General features: G+C 46.0%; 1 pseudogene; it reads left to right on the top strand.

Moving 5' to 3' along the window:
* The first annotated feature begins 4,562 nt into the window (after positions 1-4,562).
* LOC129519786 (39S ribosomal protein L30, mitochondrial-like) lies at positions 4,563-5,034 on the top strand (annotated as a pseudogene).
* Positions 5,035-9,041: the final 4,007 nt, after the last annotated feature.

Genomic DNA, 9,041 nt, shown 5'->3' with positions numbered 1-9,041 from the left:
TTGACTTAGAAGATCTTGAAAGTGTTGTCCAGCGGTGACTTCTGGGGCTGGGGCTCTATCCCCTGTCCTCCCTGCATGAGAGCAATGAAGAGGCGGTGTACAGATTGGGGGGTAGATTTGAGACAGAGATTAAAGCAGAGACATCTACTTGGAAGACACGTGGTAAGGGGATGTGTGCACTGGATGGGGACCCCAACTGGGCAACCTGTGAGGTCTTTGTAACCCCGAGGTGCTCTAGCTCCCCAGGTGTGAGGTCTGTGGTGATGGCTCTTGAGTCTGGGAAGCACAGTGCAGAAGATGTTGCAGAAGCACTGGTGGCTAGTGGACTTCTTTCCAGCCTCTGGCTTGGGTCACAAGCCCAGGAATCCCGCCCTCCTCCCTATCTCCTGAACCATCCTCATAGTGACTCACCTCAATAACAGTAATTCTGTGGGCCCCACTTCTTGAGTACAATAAAAATATTATAAACCATTTATTGAAGGCTTATTACCTGCCAGGCACCATGCATTATCTCGTTTATTCATCAGCTAGTCCCAGGTTCAAATCCTGACTGTGCCATTTGTTATCAGATATCACATTAGGCAAATTACGTAAACTCTCTGAGCCAGTTTCCTCAAGTAGTAAAATGTGAATGCTAAAAGCACTTACACTGGATAGCTGGGATGATCAAGTAAATTAATGCATGGAAAGGGCTTATCAGAGTGCCTGGCACAGTGCTCAATCGTATTAACCATTGCTATTACACGCCAGGAGTGTTAGTATTATCATCAGACCTACTTCACACACGTGGCCGAGGGTCCCTGCAGCTCCAGGGTTCCAGCCTGGGTTCATGGGACTTTGAAGCCTGGCTTTTTCCCATTCTGCTGCATTGCTCTTTCAGATTTCTCTTACATTATGTGGCAATTATAAGACTCAGTCATTTGAACTCTCCCGAGAGTGGAATAACGTCATCTCTTATTTCTTATTAATAGTTAAACCCACTGGCATATAGATCACAAAATGGTTTCACTTTAAATATCATATCCACAAATTCAAGGGCTGTGGCTTATACGTTTTTGCTTTCCCAGTGTCTAACAGTGCCTGTCACATCAAAGGCATCACTACATATGTATTGAGTTGAACCGACTTGCATCCACAGGAAAAATGAGGTGGGTGAAGTAACTAGGTCTTCACAGCTCCCCTTGGTCATCTTCTAGATGTCCCACTTGACCCCAAAGGTCATTGTCCCCATATGTCCTAGCCCATTGTGAGTTAAGATACTTTTAAAAATTTCTTCTCTCATTTTACTCATTCTTCTCGTTTGTTCATTCACTTGTTCTACAAATAATTATAAATGCTTATTCTAGGGCAGCCCAGGTGACTCAGAGGTTTAGCGCCTCCTGCAGCCCAGGGCCTGATCCTGGAGACCCGGGATCGAGTCCCACGTTGGGCTCCCTGCATGGAGCCTGCTTCTCCCTCTGCCTGTGTCTCTGCCTCTCTCTCTCTCTCTCTCTCTCTCTCTCTCTCTCTCTCTCTCTTTGTGTGTGTGTTTCTCATGAATAAATAAATAAAATCTTAAAAAAAATAAATGTTTATTCTACAAATAAGTATTTGTCTACTATGCATCAGGCTCTGCACTAGATGCTGAAAGATGATCATGAACCAGAAAACCAAGTTCCCACTTTCACAAAGGGATACAGCAAGTATTCAGTAGATAAGGTTGGCCTAAGTCACTAAGAAAATACAGAATGACCCATGCAGGAGACAGAAAGGTGTGTGTACCACGTGCCATGCTCTGGTGGGAGAGGTGCGGGATGCCATGGGAACACACAGTAGGAGTGCCTCCGGGATTCAGGCAACAAGATCACTTGGAGCAGCCTACACTGAGTCCCAAAGGGGAGTAGGAACTACACAGGTAAGGGATACAGGAAGGAGGTTTAGGCAGAGAGAAGCACTGGGAAACTGGTAACCCAATAGGAACCTAATGGGTATGAAGTGTGGGGGGGGGGGGGATGGAACTTTTGTTCTTGAAAAACAAAATCTATAGAAAGGAGGTAAGCTGAGAAAATGTCTAAAGTAAGAGCAACAAATGGCAAATTGCATCAGATGATGTGATATATGAGTGTGAATAGCTTCGGAGAAATACAGCAAGAAGTATTTTGTACAAATGAAGTTCATGAACTACCTACATCAGAGTCAACCAGGATGCTTGTTAAATATGCAAGGACACTATCTCCAACCTCGAGTATCATAATGTTTGGAAGGAGGGCTCGGGCATCTGCAAGGTCACCAAGCACCCTGGGTGACTAATGCTTGTTAAGGTTTGAGAACCACTGTGAATCAGTATTTATTTGGCACCCATTATGCCTCAATAGACCCCAACAGTCAGGGTCAGAGAGAAGTGCCCTAAGGCCCAGAGGTCACAGCCACGCAGACCCTGTGGCACGAAGGCAAGGTGGTCTCAGAGTTAGATGAAAAAAAAAAGGATGTTTCTAGTAGGTGAGATTGGAGTAATCACTAGGGAGTCCAAAAAGATGTGTGCATAGAACAGCAAAAATACTGGACTGGCTGGAGTAGAAGGGCAAGGCTGTGCAATAACAAAGTTTTAGCTGAAAATATTCTAAAAAGGTCTGCAAAAGAAAGGCATTTAATTAGACAATAGGACATCACATGGTCTTCCAGACCCAGCGCAGCAGAAATAACACTGGAAGGACAGTTAATTAGGAAGATGCTTCGGCCATTGGAGATCTGACATTGCTATGTCTGTGACTGAACATCTTGCTTAATTTCACTGGACCTCAGTTTCCTTTTTTTAATTTATTTCTAATTTATTTTTAAAGATTTATTTATTTATTCATGAGAGACAGAGAGAGAGAGAGAGAGAGGCAAAGACAGGCAGAGGGAGAAGCAGGCTCCAGGCAGGGAGCCTGACACAGGACTCAATCCCGGGTCCCCAGGATCAGGCTCTGGGCCAAAGGCAGTGCTAAACCACTGAGCTACCCGGGCTGCCCCCTCAATTTCTTCATCTATAAAGTGGAGCTCATAAAATCTACTTTGCAGGGTTGTAAGGATTGAATGGTATATATGCGAATAATCGATCCTATCCTGGACCACGTCTGCATTAAAACAATAACAAAAGCTAAAACCAAACATGAAGACACAGACACAAAGACACACACATAAATTTTCTTCACCCGTCGGTGGCTTGTGATGTCTGGCCCCGTGATAACTGTTGCACTTGTTTACTGTTTATTTCCCTTCTTTTTTTGCCTCTGTCTCTTGCTGCTCAGGTGGCTTCCCGGGAGTCTGGGCAGCCAGCCTTCGCATAGGGCACCCTCTAGTGCTGGATGCTATAATGACTCCATCAGTCTTGGAACTGGGGATGGAGTTTTCTGATCCTGGAAGAAACTGTCCTTGAGAGCTAATAAGTCTGCGTAAAAAAATGACATTTTTTAGCAGGAGGTTACCCATTGTCATCAAGAGCAAATTACTCTGTAGTCTATTGCCATCATATCAATGACCTTAATGATTTTCTTCCCTAAACAAAATCTTTTAGGAAATACTTTGGGGTTGAGGATAGAAGCAGACACAAAATTTCGCCATCCTGAGGCTTCCCCTTCTGCGCTTCCAAAGCAACTGAAGAAATGTTTCCTTCAAATATTTTTTTTTATTATTGATTGCCTCACTTCAGTTTCTTTTGAAAGTATAGAAATAGGGACGCCTGGGTGGCTCCATGGTTGAGCGTCTGCCTTTGGCTCAGGTCATGATCCTGGGGGTCCTGGGTTTGAGTCCCCATTGGGCTCCCTGCAAGGAGCCTGCTTCTCCCTCTGCCTGTGTCTCTGCCTCTCTCTGCGTGTCTCTCATGAATAAATAAAAAATAAATTGGGAATATCAGCAGTCTGGTTTTGGGTGCCAAGTCTGTGGTTGGCTAATTGGGTGAGCTTGGCTAAGTAACACTCCATCTCTGGATCTTAGTTTCTGCAAATGTAAAATGAGAGCTGAAGTTTCTATGGTCACACAGGTCTCTTCTAGCATGTGGCTGTTTGCCTAAATCAAGAGGCTGTGAAAAAGCACATATCACTCTGGAGAGGGGTCAGAAGACCTGCATTCTTATTCCTGTCCCAGTATTTACCACTTCTGGGAACTTGGCCAAGCATTTAACCTGTCTGGACCTTAGTTTCCTCATCTGAAAAATGGGAGAAAGACCTGGTCTGCCTTATTTACAGTTCTTATAAGACCCTCTAAAAAAGAGGTGTTCACAAAACACGTTGAATACTATAAAATGCAATAGGAAATGCAAGTTTCTAAAATAAGAATCCCTTTCTAGTCATCTCCTTGTAAACAACGTATGGCAGTTAAAGACTTCAAGGACATTTAAAGACTTCAAGAACAAACACATCTGAGTTTTAAACCTACCCATCGGCAGCTCCTCTAACTTTAGGTAAATCTCAGCCTCAATTTTATAAACTACAAAGGAAGAGAGATCAATATTGTTGTGGTACTTATACAAGAAATATGTGAAAGGGCAGAGTCTTTCCTCTGCTCTGCTGCCCCTCGTCTCTGAAAACAGCAGCACCACGCTCATGGCAGGGATTTTGCACTCAATAGTTCCGAGGCCCCCAGACCGACAACAAACTGTGACAAACCACGTGGAGCCTCTCACTTGAACAGATTGGATTCATCACAAACTTACCAAGAATTCCAGATGAAGCATTTCATCCCTTACCTGCAGACCATGAAAAATATGGGGGTGGAGCCCATCACCCTCATAAACTGCATATAGTTACCAGAATAAAAAGTACAAAAATGTCCGTATTGGGGAAAAGATATGATAAAGATGCTTGGATGGGAAAAAGCACATACTCCTCAAGTTCACAAGAACATCCCTTCGGTGAATGCAAGACTGCAAGTGGTTAAACACTTGGTAAGAATCAACCCCCCCTCAAGTCACCACCCGGGCCTCCAACGGAGAACTCATCTAATGTGCGCCTCAGAAGCCCGGGGGAGTCAGTAGTGAGGGGGCATCGAAACCCTGTAGGTCAGGAAAGCAGCTAAGGCCTAAGGCCAGAGCAGTTTTGTAATAAAAAATGTAAATCTGTTTTATTTAAAAGTAGTGAGGAAGTGTTCTCATTGAAATGGGTTTTAAATACTAGTCTTTTTTACTGGAAAAAAAGGAAAAAAAATAAGAAATACAGAAAAGAGCTGACCGTAGTACCTGGCACAAAATAAGAACTCACTAAGTGTACACTCTTCTCTTTCTCTAATCAAGTTCATTATAGTCTTTAATGCGTAAAGAAGCTAAGAAAGGAAAGGTAAGGTACTGGGTGGCTCAGCTGGTTAAGCATCTGCCTTTGGCTCTGGTCATGATCCCGGGGCCCTGGGGTCCAGTCCTACGTTGGGCTCCCTCCTCAGTGCGGAGTCTGCTTCTCCCTCTCCCTCTGCTGTTCCCCCTGCATGTGCTCTCTCTCTGTCATATAAATAAACAAAATCTTTTAAAAAAGAAAAGTTAAATGATTTTTCATAAGCAATCAAAGACTTTATTCTCAGACCCTTACAGGGAATTCTTTTTGGCTCTACCATGTGGCATACATCTTCATTTCCCGGAGCGTGTTAACAGGAAAATCATGGGAAGGCCTCAGATTGTGTAGGAATGACAGGATAAGGTCCATGCCTGGTTTAGAAATGATTCCGGGGATCCCTGGGTGGCTCAGCGGTTTAGCTCCACCTTCGGCCCAGGGCGTGACCCTGGGGACCCGGGTTCGAGTCTCGTGTCGGGCTCCCTGCATGGAGCCTGCTTCTCCCTCTGCCTGTGTCTCTGCCTCTCTTTCTCTCTGTGTCTCCCATGAATAAGTAAACAAAATCTTAAAAAAAAAAAAGAAAGAAAAGAAAAGAAACGATTCTGATAATCTCCTTGAATGGCCAACTCGGAAAGACAGTATCCTGATTCATTTTAGGAGACCAGGGATACATAAACAGGATGACTATACCGAATGCCCTCAATCTCTTGATTCTCTGGGCTTTGAATTCTTGACCCAGCTGGACCATGCTGCTCCCAGAGCTGACCCAGCTTGCCTGGAATAGGCTCATACGTTCTGCGTGCTGAAAGGCGAAACATGAGGACAGACACTCCTTCTCACTGGGTCCTTGACCCAGATTCTGGTCACCATATTGTGTTCTGCAAAAAAAAAAAAAAAAAAAACAAAGACAAAACCGGAGGCCCAATTTAAGGCCATAAGCCCACAGTCAGAGCAAAAAGCTGAGGGCTCTGGTAGGTACTTCCGGGGCCCGGGTGTGACGCTGGAAGTAGGCTTGCTGTCTTCAATTTCCCCCACCATCCCTCCCAGCATGGGTAAAGAAGGTTCGCATAAACAACTGAGGAAAATCCCCATGAGAGCTAGCTGGCCTTATCTGCCAACAGTAGTTGGAGGACCGAGGGGAGTGGTACCCACCATATCCACGAGGCCACTTCATGTCAGCATTATTTGGCCTGGATTTTAAAAACAGTGTCTATTTTCAGGCTGTGTGACTGAAAGGGGACAGCCCAGGTTGCACAACACAACTGATGAGAGAGCCTCTGTGCCTCCCTCCCTCTTCCTCCTTAGCCCAGACGTCCTGAGGACAGGGGAGTCCCGTGAGGCCGGTGGTGGGGGGCGCGTGGGCAGACAGGTATGAGCGCCTGGGAGAGGCCCACGGTGCAGTGAGCTGGCTCGTTCCTCCCACATTTCCCTTGTTTTAAAAATCAAGCCTCCTGCCAGGGATATATTTAGCATGATGTGCCTCCATCTTCAGAGCAGAGGGCCCAGATGGTGGGGTTTTACAGCCTCACGGCTATGAAGTTGATACCTGGGGGCTGAGTGGGCAGCCAAGCAATGGCTAAGTTTTCCTGCATGCTCTCCCTCCACAAAGGAAACCAGGGCTTCTTTGCACATCGCCCCAGATAGGTGGGCATGTGTGCTTTCACGCTTGGTTTACAGTATCCCATGAGATGTGTTGGCCAAGGATGGAGAAAGGAGATTGTCACTGACAAGGCCTTCATTCTGCGTTTCAAACTCCCTTGCGCATATAATTAGGAAATCAAACAGATTATGGTAATTCAAGGCCCACTAAAGTCTTCTATCTATGAAATTGGGAAGACCCCACTTTTGTGAAACAGCCCATCTTTTCTGCAGAGGCCGACTGAGGTTCGAGAATTTAGATTAAAATCCCACCCAATTCACTTACTTCTTACCGCTGTGATTTGGGGCAAATCCTCAAGGCCTGTGACTAGAGAAAGTATAGCCTATGTTTCTTATTGACCTGAAAGGGTGATTATGGGAGTAAAAATTAAAATGTGATAAGGTTTCTGCAAAGGCTCTGGAAACTAGAAGGGATATTTCGGAGTGCCTGCCTGGCCCCTGGTTCGTCGCCAGCAAATATTTGTGGAATTGGCTGCTGGAGGGAGATATGTGGGATGTCAGGCATGAAGCAAGCAAAACTGATGAAGAGATATTTTGGGCTTTATCTTTGCTTGCTCTCTTCAATTATTTAGTCTGTCCAGACATGAAACTGGCTTCATTTCCCTTCAGCCACACTCTCTGCACCAAACAGCCATCCACACAGGGTACACAGTAGACCAGATTCTCTAATACCATCATGGCAGTCTGGGCCCATCCACCTGTGAGGGACCATGTCCCAAAAGCTTATTTGTAGTTCCTCCTAACATTTATTTCCATACTTTTGGAGGCCAGTGTAACAACCCCCTGCAAACCTAAAAGAAAAAGAAAGGGAATATCCAGATACATGTAATAACTTCATGGCGCCCCTTCTAGGCTATAGTTGGATTAAGTTTGCCATAATCTAGAATGAAACTTTAATGTGTGCAGAACCGCCGAGGGAGCTTGTCAAGTGTGAATCAGATCCAGATGGTCTGGATGCAGAGTAGGGTCTGACATGCAGCTCTCAGGGGAGCTGCTGCTGCTGCTGCTGGTCCTCAGAGCACACTTGGAACGGCAAGACTGTACCCCATCACCTCTGCGTCACATCCCTTTTGTCGCCCTGTGATTTCACCCCCAACAAATTTGGTGCTCCCTCTCCTCCAGCTGTTTCTACTCAGGCCCTCTTTCCCAAGCCCTTCCATAGATCCATCTGGATCATCCATCTTCTCAACTCTTGGTCACACCCACAGAACCCTGTTTCTTTGAGGCTCCAGTAGATTCCTGGCTGTTCTTCCTCACTCACTGATAACCCCCCTCACAGCCCCTCTCTCTGTCTCAAGTCCTGTCGTCATCCTGGATGTGTTCACAATTCCTGGATGGCCCCCACCGCCAGCTTTGCTGGTTCTCCATCTCTAATTTACCTTCCTCTTCACTTAATCCAGAGATCATCTCCTATGACATGTTTTTTTTTTTAAAGGTTTTATTTATTTATTCATAAGAGACACACATAGAAAGAGCCAGAGACATAGGCAGAGGGAGAAGCAGGCTCCCTGCAGGGAGCCCGATGTGGGACTCAATCCCAGGACCCCGGGATCATGCCCTGAGCCAAAGGCAGACACTCAACCACTGAGCCACCCAGGTGCCCCCCGCAGTGACCATGTTCTTGACCTGGAAGTCAAACTACCCCGTCTCTCATAAGAGTATTTCAGAAAGGCCATAGTGACCGTAAATTCCTAGGCTTCCTCCTCCTTTATTCTTCACCTCTCCTTTTGCTGAGGCTGTGAATTTTCCAGATTCCCTGCAGCCTGGGCCCTGTCTCTGCTCTCCCTCACCTCCCCCCCCTCTTTTTTTTAAATTCTAAAGTTGTTAAAGAGAGCAAGAGAGCATGAGTGGTAGTGGGGAGAGGCAGAGGGAGAAGCAGGCTCCCTGTTGAGCAGGGAGCCTGACTCAGGGCTTGATCCCAGGACTCTGGGATCATGACCTGAGCCAGAGGCAGACGCCCAACCGACCGAACCACCCAGGCAGGGCGCCTCCTCCCTCCTTAGGTCTGACCCTTGCCAAATGCACCTCCACACCACACAACTCTCTTTCAGAATGTTATTGAAAGGAAAGGAATGAAAGAGCCAGTCATAAAGCAAACGTAGTTTC

Source organism: Nyctereutes procyonoides, unplaced genomic scaffold (genome assembly GCF_905146905.1).
Source record: "Nyctereutes procyonoides isolate TBG_1078 unplaced genomic scaffold, NYPRO_anot_genome, whole genome shotgun sequence".
NCBI lineage: Eukaryota > Metazoa > Chordata > Mammalia > Carnivora > Canidae > Nyctereutes > Nyctereutes procyonoides.
Note: the sequence above shows the minus strand (reverse complement) of the source record. Positions and strands in the feature narration are given on the sequence as shown.